Source organism: Herpailurus yagouaroundi, unplaced genomic scaffold (assembly GCF_014898765.1).
Source record: "Herpailurus yagouaroundi ecotype Mexico unplaced genomic scaffold, PumYag 210, whole genome shotgun sequence".
NCBI classification, from domain to species: Eukaryota; Metazoa; Chordata; class Mammalia; order Carnivora; family Felidae; genus Herpailurus; species Herpailurus yagouaroundi.
In genome coordinates this window covers 27206175-27216728 of record NW_024412441.1, presented here as the reverse complement: position 1 = coordinate 27216728, position 10554 = coordinate 27206175, and the positions used below count along the sequence as shown (strand labels likewise).

At 39.6% G+C, this 10554-nt stretch overlaps 1 pseudogene; it reads right to left on the bottom strand.

The window, feature by feature from the left end:
- Positions 1-405: 405 nt before the first annotated feature.
- LOC121016489 (casein kinase II subunit alpha-like) lies at positions 406-1408 on the bottom strand (annotated as a pseudogene).
- Positions 1409-10554: the final 9146 nt, after the last annotated feature.

Genomic DNA, 10554 nt, shown 5'->3' with positions numbered 1-10554 from the left:
TGCCTAACTCCTCTAAGTGTGCGATGGTAGAGATACAACAGTAGACATGGGAAGAGATCTTTACTCAAATGCAGCCATGGGGGTTGAGGCTGTTTTATTGTTGTCCTTTAATGATGAGCAACTGAATGTAGAAGGGAAGAAAAAAATTTATGTATGAAATATTCCACCTGTAGGTAATTTTTTAGGGGATCCCTGAGTTATGAAAAGTTTGAGTTAAAAAAAAAGAAAATCAGCCTTTATAATTTTTTTTAAATGATTTGAACTGTTATAAATCCACAAGCAATGGTTCAGACATGATGCTTCTGAAGTATTTCACTCCTCCCTACCAGGCACAAGTTGCACCCAGAAGAGAATGGACTCCCCTGCCTCTGTTTAGGGATCAGGAGACAGTAGAGGTCAGTACTTCTAAGTGGCAGGAACAAACATTCCAAGGGGATGTTGGCAGCCACAATCACTGGTGAACCTGACAGGGGTCTGAGGGGTGAAGGGGTTGGTACTGAAGAAATCCCTGATATCATATTGGCACTGCTGACAGAGATACTGCCACCCACCCCTCCTTCCCATGTGCTAGATGAGCCCATTCGAGCTTGGTCCTTCATAACAGTGTAGGAATAAGAGTGCTCTATGGCCTCTTTTGTGGTGAGCCATGACGGGAAGTCAGATTGTCAAAGCATTTCCAGGAAATCCAAGGCCTCAGAGCTGACAAGGTGCTGGTTTACACTGTGAACAAAGAATTCCTATTGCTTATAGGAGCATCTGCCCAACATACCATTGAAAGGTGTATCCAATTCCATGTTGCATTTGTCAATATGGTCATATAAGTCTTCTGACCTCAGAACCTTGGCTATCTTCAACAACTGATTGTAATTGTCACATCCATGGAAAAAATGGCTCCTTCCTTCCAGAAGATCATACAACCCAAGCTCCACATATCTGACTTATGTATAATTGTACATCTTATAGCCTACAGTAGCTCAAGACCTTTGAAGTATCAGGAAGTAATTTGGACATTATAACCTTTATCAGGATGGTAAAACTCAGCCAAACCCCAATGTATTAGCTACAGCTTTCTGGGCTCATGACCAGTCATGATATTATGGAACTTCATGTCTCTGTGCCTAATTCCTATGCTGTGAAGTGGAGTATCATACTCTAGGACTTTCAGAATCTCACACATGTAAAATCAAGAATCAGTCTGTTAACATCTGGTACAATTGCTTGAAGTGTGTGCTGTTCATGTGTTCAAAAACAGAAGCCCAGGGTCTTTTACAACACCTGTCAGTGTAATGATGTTGGGATTGACTCATAAATACTCCAAAATTTTTATTGCATGCTTGATTTTCTTTGTCTTTATTGGATTAAGAATTTTAACAACTTTTTCGTTAATGTGTAATATTGATGTTGGCATGGACCCAACATGTCAGACAGGGTGGCCAACAAAGCTGGACTTGACGTTTGGGTTCAGAAGCCTCTGGGGGGCAAGACCTCATTTCAACATGTTTTCTTCACTTTGTGGTGGAAGCAGCAGTGGTGTTTCTGGAGGTTGGCTTTGAACCTCAGTTAACTTTCCTTTTATTCCAAATCATTCTTTTACTAGTAGACATGTTTTACAAAAACTAACTCACATATATGCAAACAAACAAACAAATAAATAAAGTTTGTGGAAATTTATTTTCTCTCTTGTTACATAATAATACCGGCAGATAGCCTTGATTTTGCCTTCCCATTTTCAAAGCCTAAAATATTTACTTCGGACCCTTTGCTGAAACAGTGTTTTAAATCCCTACTGTAATAGTTCTTTAAAGATGAAACATTTTTCTGTATATTTGTGAAAAATCACTGTATTCTTTTTGGTGTTTGCAATTAATATGATTTGTACAATCAAAGTACATTGAATAGAAACCATATCCCCCCACATTTTGGTGTTACCTTTGAGATGTGACCCACCCAGCACCAACATGCCCAAATTCCTGGCTTATGATTCCAAGGAACTAAGCAGTTTGATATCATATAAATAAATCTTGCAAAGAAGTCCCTGAATTCTGTATTGGGTTTACTGAAAGGAGTTTATGTATTTTTGTCCCTTCCTAGTGCAACCTATTATTTCTTTAGGGTCCAAATAGTACTTATGCACCAGGAGTTGACATTATTAACTTATTCTTGAATGTATAAGTTAAGGGGCACCTGTGTAGCTCAGTCAGTTAAGCATCTGACTCTTGATTTTGACTTATGTCATGATCTCACAGTTTGAGGGATCGACCTCCCCACATTGGGCTCTGCACGGACAATGTGGAGCTTTCCTGGGATTTCTCTCTCTCGCTCTCCCCCTCCCCCTGCTTGTACTCTTTCTCTCTCTCAAAATAAATAAATAAATAAATATTAAAAAAATAAAGTATTTGTTAATAATTTCAACTATGAAAGTACAAATAGTTTTAACAATGACTTCTACTTTGCAAAATTCAGTGGGTTTTTTTTGAGGATTCCTTCAGACTAACCACTGATCCTTTATTCTTTCCTGAAAGCCATTTGTGCCCTGACAACTGGTCTCCCCATTTACTTCCTACATCTCTGGCAGTACTTCCTCAGCCTTGTTTCTTGAATTATCTGCATTTGCTAAATTTTCAAATATTGAAGGTACTCCGGCCTTAGTTACTAGACTCCTTTCTTACTCCACAGTTTCCTTAGTTTATCTCAGTCATTCCCAAAGGTCTCAGCTACTATTTGATAACTTCCAGGTAAGTATCTCCTCTCTATCTTTTTACTCACAGATCCAGGCCACCCAGAAGCTTTTCCAGAGCACCAGCTACACCACAGTAGGGAAGACACACTGGTCCTTCAACTTCACATACATACTCCTAGCTCTTGATGGTTTACCTCCCAAACTGACTTCCTCTTCCTGATTCCTTTCTCAGTGAAAGGTCCCAGTAGTCACTCAGTTGCACAAATGACAGATGGGGAATTGCCCCCACAGCCAGTCCAGGCCCGTTGCCTGCAGCTCAAATCAGGTCATGCCATTTCCACAGATGGTTTTCTATTACCCTGAGGTGTGGTGACCAAATGTCCTGGGGCACCCAAGACTGAGGCCCAACATGTGGGCCTCTTGGCTTTAAAATTGGGACAGTCTTGGGAAACTTGCTCCCATTTGCTTGAAACAAAGCGATTTCCGGGGATGTAGTACTCTGAGTGCTGAAACTCTGGACATCTAAGACAAACTGAGGCAGCCTGTTTGCCTCAGCCTGTTTTTAGGCTAAAACTAACTTAAAACCCTAGTTTTAAGACTAAGTGGTTAAAGTTCCTGAATACCCTGCCCCTCTTTTCTCTGTTCTCCTGGTTCCATTCTATGAACATGTCATTATGCTTGCTACCTCAGGGCCTTTATTTGTGCTCTTTCTGTTGCTTTTCCTTTTCCGGTAAATTGATTCTCTCTTCCCAATCATCATATTTTAGCTAAATCTTATTTCCTCAGAGAAATTTCTCTGATTTCCCAGACCAGGGCAGATCTCTCTGTTACATTCTTTCTTATTACTTTTGCACTTCTTTTTAGCACCTATTAGAATAGCAATTATATTATTCAATGTGTGTCTCTCTGGCTGAAATGTAAACTCCATGAATGTGGAGACCATATGCACATGTGATTCTTCAGCAAGGTCCCCAGTGCTTGGCACAGTGCTTACCACGAAGTAAGTGTGCGTGAATATTTGTTCAATGAATATCTTCTTTTACCGTCCTATGGTTATGGTCTATTTCCACAGTGACAGTATTTCCATGAAAATATTCAGGTGGTCCTATTTTCTATAACTTACATATTTAATATCAAATCATATTACAAGTTCCTGGAATTATTGGTCCTTCCCTCTGTTTGCATTACAATTGTCTTTCAGCAAATCAAACTGACTGAATGGCACAGTCCTCTCTCTCAAGGACTACATTCTAGGTAAAACCATGGCCACAAAAATGTCTGTACCCATATGAGCTGCCTCTGTTAGGTAGCCTCCATTTTTATCCTAGTACATTTTGAAGCAAGACTGTGCATTCCAAGAAGTCTAAAAAATAGACCCTCTCAATCACATCTCACTGAATGAATATTTTACTAAAGATACCATGGGGCCATGTAGAAGAGGAGTCACGCTGTAAGCCTCATACCAGGAACTCAAGGAACTGAGGAACAGAGATGACTCTGTTCTCCTCTGGGTGACCCTCTCTTGATGTCATTTTCCCTATCCCTTTCACCTCTTACTGTAGCCTCCAAAACACTCCTGTGTTGCTTCAGGATAATTCAGTCCCTCCCCATACTCTACATGCCTCCCACAACAAAACAAAATCCCACCCTGGTCCTATAAGTCAGTCTCCTGGGCCTTAAGCACAATCTTGGGAAGTCGGATTTCATTTCCTTCCCACAGCCCTCCTTTTTGGAAACCCCAATTTTTTCATCCATAATATATCAGTCCACAAGGAGTATTAAGGCAGCAATTACATAATTAGGAAAGACAAGTATCTTCTGAGGAAAAATAAGTGGGAAATATGGTTTATTATTTTCATCAAAGTTGAAAAAAAATCCAAGGGAAATTGTGCTAGAATTTTGGTCAATAAGATCCTAGTAGCAACTTCTCTGCCAAGGATGCTGTTCCCTCATGAGCATAGAGTGCTTTACCGCATGCTGCTCAACTGATCCCAGACATGCCCTTGTGCTATGCACTAGACACATAAAGGTGGTTCTATGGATAAATCCAGACTTTCTCTCATCAGTTGTGCCTCAGAGACCTCAGCTGGAGAGAACTGGCTGCAGGTTCTCAGGGCTCAACTGAGCTAATGGTGCAAAGAGAGGCAGAGGAGCCACCGAATATGCCAGAACTGCAAAAAATATGAACAGAGCCCAGCTCAATTACAGTACCTTTCAGGAAAGCTCTGTGCATGGAGAACACAATGCCACAGATCCTACTCTGGTTATCTTTGCTGCATTCTGTGTTAACTAAAAATAACCAGTCTTGGAAGAATCCTAGAGCCCAACAATGTCAGACCTGGAAGGGAACTGAGAAATCATCTGGTGTCTCTCTTTCACTTGTTAAATAATGAAACTCAAGGTTAAAGGGGTTTGTGCCACTTGCTGAAGGAAGTCACTTGGTTATGTGAAGATAATGAAAACAAACAGTCCTTCTGGTTTCTAGTTAATTGAGATCCAATCTTGAACACTACTCAATAAGGAATTTCCCCTAACATATATGGATTTGTAGTCTGCAGAAGCAACACAATCAATGGTGTCCATTTTTTAAAAACAGAATCAGAGCTAAGTGAATTTTAAAATGAATAATTGATTAAAAATAGATTTAGTGGAAATAGTTGTAGTCATCACTCTGCTGTTAATGGCTTGGAACCTTAAAGTGATTTTTAATCATTTGTTTCTTTCCCAAATGTTTTAATGCCATCTTTAAATAAACAGCAGGATTTAATCAGTTGAGTCAGATGGGCAATTTCCCTCTTGAGAACTAGCACAGTATTAAAGCTCAGTGGATTTCACAGTTTCCAAACACAGCCTGTTGCAGTGGCCCTCATATTTCTATATATTCCTCTAATTGTGGATATCCAAATGTTTGATCATAGGTCACTATTAAAGTCAAATTTTAAATGTGTTGATATCCCTTTAAAAGTGTAAAGGAGGGGTGCCTGTGTGGCTCAGTTGGCTAAGTGTCCAACTCTTGATTTCAGCTCAGGTTATGATCTCATGGTTTATGAGATCGAGCCCTAAGATGGGCTCTCCACTAACAGCACAGAGCCTGCTTGGGATTGTCTCTCTCCCTCTCTCTCTGCCCCTCACCTTCTCTCTCTTTCTCTCTCAAAATAAATAATAAACATTAAAAAATAAAGAAATAAAAGTGCAATGAGCATATTGACCTCATGAGATGTGATCTCTAATCTTATATACAACTGCTTTACGGAAATCATTCCATATGGTGGCGGGGGTGGGGGTGGGTACATACAGGAGCCTGCTGGGGGCTGAGCAACAGGTTAAATTCATTTAGGGTGGGAAGTCGGTTTATATTAAGCATCCATTTTATGCAGCAACACTTTCTCTTTCTTCAAAGTCCTCAAAGACCAAAGATCTTCAAAGACCTTTAAGAGCTCCTATTCTTACTGTTGTCTCTCAACACCCTTCTGGGCACAGAGCAAGGCTGTATAATACATATGAACTATTTGAGGGAGACATACAACTTAGTGTGCTTTAGACTTGATATCCATTCTCTTGTTCCATCTTCATGATAATTCTGAAGTGAAACAGAAAAGGTGTTATTATCACCATGTTATAAATGAAGATGGGGATGCAGAGAGATTGGGTGTCATGCATGCAGGAGCCTTGAGCTCCCTGTATTATCATCACAACACCAGTCAGGAAGGGAAGTAGTGTCTTATTTGTATTAATTGGGTGGGAAATTGGCAGGTAAAACAGTTTAGTTATTGGCAGAAACTGAGAAAAACAGTCTGTACTGCTTCATACTTCTTTTCTCAGAGACAAGAGTCTCTGCAGACTGTAGTCTTACCAGAGGTGCGGGGCCATGTGTCTCTTGACTATTCTAGAAGTATCTGTCATAGCTCAGTTTGGGATCCTGGGTGTCAGGGTCCTACGCTCCCTGGTAGATGTCAGAAAGTGAAGATGGATGTTCCAAACAAACAACTGGACTTTATATCTCAAAAAATTTCTTCAGCTGCAACATCTCATGACCTCTGATACGTTTTTTTTTCCTTTGGCACATGACCTCAGACACCAGGGGGGTCACCTGTTTGTCTCCAGGACTAAGGACTGGTCTTTTGGGTTCAAGATTGGTGCAATTTTAAAATCCTATAACTAGTGTGCTGGAGTATAGTTTAGTGATTGAGTTTGAACCTAGGTTTGAAGCAAGCTGCTCTGCCACTCACCAGCTGTGTGAATAGAGGCAAGTTACTTATCTTCTCTAAAGCTTCCACTTTTTTTCATACTTAAAATGCCAAATAAAGGTTGTTGAGAGAATTAAATGAGAATCTGAAAAATGGTGCTGCACATATAGAAAACTTGTAAGTGGTATCCATGGTAGTTATTAATGCAACTGCTAATATTGCTATTCCTGGCTTATGTTCAGCAGAAGAGGAAACACATGCCTAAAATTCCCTGAAACCTTGCCAGACATCACACATAAAGTTGATGGAAAGTACAAAGTATGCACTCCTTAACAGAAATGGACAGAAATCAATTCATCAACAGCTTTCTCCTTCAGCCCTGGTCAGTGCTGCCACAAAGGTGAAATCAACTACAGGTAGAACACACAAGAAAGAGAGAGAGAGATCCTAAAACCCAGTAGAGTTTCTGGCACAACCTACCCCTCCAAGTCAAATCTGCACACTTTTCCCTGTTGTGTGTGTGGAGGCTGACCTCTTTGCATTGCATCACCTGGGCTTCCTACTCACTGCAAACAAATGAATGATGAGACAGCACCCATATCAAGCACTCACTGGGGAAGGTTCAGGGAGGTAACATCAGCAGGACCAGTGTGTGCCCTGTTTCCCATCCATTCTAGAGCAACACACAGAAGTCTATCAAAGTTGGATGTTATAATGAAAACCTTGAGTTATGGCATTTTAAGCTGCATGGTTAGGGATGCACAGATCTCTCCAGCTGTGATTAGGGGCTGCACAATGTGGCAAACACTTGGACTCTAGCGTTTTCCTCTCAGCTGAGTGAGTGTGTTGGGGGAGCGCCAGCTCTGGGCATCCAACCCGTGAGGGTTTCCAGAATACATGGTCTTAAGCACTGGGCTGTAGAGCTTTCCATGGAACTTAGAAGGAGAAGCTATTTTGCTTGGAGATCAGTCTGCAGAGATCACTCTTGGACATGTTAAATTTCCCTCTCATTTGTCAAATTCTGGTTGTGTTTGGACAATGAGAAGTACCATTGAGACACTGCAGAGGGGACAGACAGAGAGGAGAGGGCATATCTTCCCACCTCCCTGGGGCATCTTGAGTCCAGCCAGGCCACAGCCCTCCTTCTACCTGGCCCTTCTACAGCAACAGCCTGCTGCATCTTAGCCTTTTCTCTTGCCTTTTAGGACCTAAGGCTGTTGCTAGTTCTGGTCACTTTCACCATCCTCTTCTTAGGCTCCCCTGTGTCCACACTGTTGTGATGAGTCCAGCCTTTGAACTTTCTTCTATTTGTTCATGTGAATGACCATCTGTTTCCTGCTACAACCTTGCCAGAGAGAACATGGCCAGAGATGTCTAATTTATTTAAGATATGAGCATTGCTCATTTTAGTCACTTGGATCCATATGGGTCTCTCTATAACATCACATTCTCTTAATATTTTCAAATGTAGTTTTTACTCTAAAGAGAAAAATATAAGAAGGAATTTGAACTTATGTTACAAAGATAAACAACTAAAAATTCTCTCCTTTGTTACTTCCTGTTTCACTATCTTAAGAGTAATTTAAAAAAACAAGTGTTATTGGAATTCCATACCTTACTGTGTAATCAAGGCAAATGTAGAAATAGGAAAGTTCCATTATTAGAGCAAAATTTCTCAAATGGTTTCATTGTCCAAAATGACTCATTTAGACCTGTCACAATTCTTTGTTTTTGTACCACGCTCTAAGCAAGTACAAATAAAAATAGCCAAGGAGGAGGCTTACATATAAGCTCTGGTACTAGGGTTTTTCCATGGGAAATTGATTTATTCTTCACAAGTCTATAAATTCAATTTACCTTCATGACTTCCTGTATTGATACAAATGCCATGGATCCAAGGAAGGCTTAAGCAGACATGTCTGGAAAACATTTCTCATTTTTCTTTCTCAATTAGATGAGCTAAAATTGCATTACAGACTACTCTGTTCTGAAAGATCATAAATATATCTAATACCCGCTGTCTGGAGAAATATAAAATTGTGCAGGCAGCTGCCCTCCTGACCCTGGCTTGTAATTTTCTCACGTCTTCCAGTGAGGCCAGTTTTCCCTACACTCATTGTTAGCTGAGATCTGAAGAGACTGTCTATTTTTATTTTTATTTTTTTATTTTTTTTCAATAGATATAATAATTTAATAAAATGTAGCACTCATTCATGATTTAAAACAGAATTACAAAACAAGCAAACAAAATCTCTCTTAATGGAAATCTTAGAATCATAACCTTTAAAACAGGAAAGAATGTCCAGTATTGCTGCTTCTATTCATCTTTGTACTGAGCATTCTAGCAAGTGCAGTCAGAAAAGGAAGGAAAAAAAAAAAAGCCTAAGAATTAGAAACAAAAATGTCATTATTCAGATGATATGATTATAAAATCTCAGCCTCTACAAATTATTAGAAGCAGTAAATGTTTAGCAAGTTTCTGGATATAAGATCATATCAGAAATCAACTGGATTTTTTTTTTATTTTTTATTTTTTTAATTTTTTTTTCAACGTTTATTTATTTTTGGGACAGAGAGAGACAGAGCATGAACGGGGGAGGGGCAGAGAGAGAGAGGGAGACACAGAATCGGAAACAGGCTCCAGGCTCCGAGCCATCAGCCCAGAGCCTGATGCGGGGCTGGAACTCACGGACTGCAAGATCGTGACCTGGCTGAAGTCGGACGCTTAACCGACTGCGCCACCCAGGCTCCCCAAAATCAACTGGATTTTTAAACAACAGCAGTTAGAACAAAATAACAATAAAGTATAATTTATAAATAAATCTATTTAAAGTGCAAACCCTGCACAGACAAAAAAAGACAACTTTATTGAGGGATATTAAAGAAGGTCTAAGTAAATGGAAAATATACTATATTCAAGCACAGAAGACTCCCATTTACTCAAACTGAGCTACAGATTCATTGCAATTCCAATAAAAATCCAACATTCGCCACCCCACCCCCCCACCATGGAACTTGGAAAACAGATTCTAAGGTTTACATGAAAAGCAAAAGTTCAAGAATACACAGAATACTCCTAAAGAAAATAAATAAAGTGTAAGACTTACCCTATTAGACAACAAAGATTTAATTAGGCTGGAATGATGAAAAACTCTTGTTTTTGGCACAGGTATAGAGGGACTGACCAGTGGAACAGGATAAAGAAACAGACCCAAAACATAGAAACCTGTCATACAAACATGGCTGTTGCAGGGAAAGCATAAATTGGGTTCCACATAGGGCAAAAAAAGTAACTGGATTCTACCTTGACACTAGGCACAAAAATCGATTCTAGATGAACACTTAAAAAATAAAACGTTAAAACCTTTATATTTTTGTGACTTCAAGATAAAGATGTGTTTCTTTGAAAAGATACAGAAAACAGTCATAAAGATTAATGTCTGGTATATATAAAGACTTATAAATCAATTTAAAAACCCCAAATAAGAGATTTTCATGGAAAAGGAAATGCAAATGGCCAATAAGCATAACAAGAGCTTAATCTTACAAGTAATTACAGAGACATAAAGACCCCAAAGTAATATCATTTTATACTAGAATGGCAAAAATAAGAAATGTGACTATTCTAGGGGTACCTGTGTGGCTCATATGGCTAAGACAGACTTCCACTCAGGTCATGATCTCATG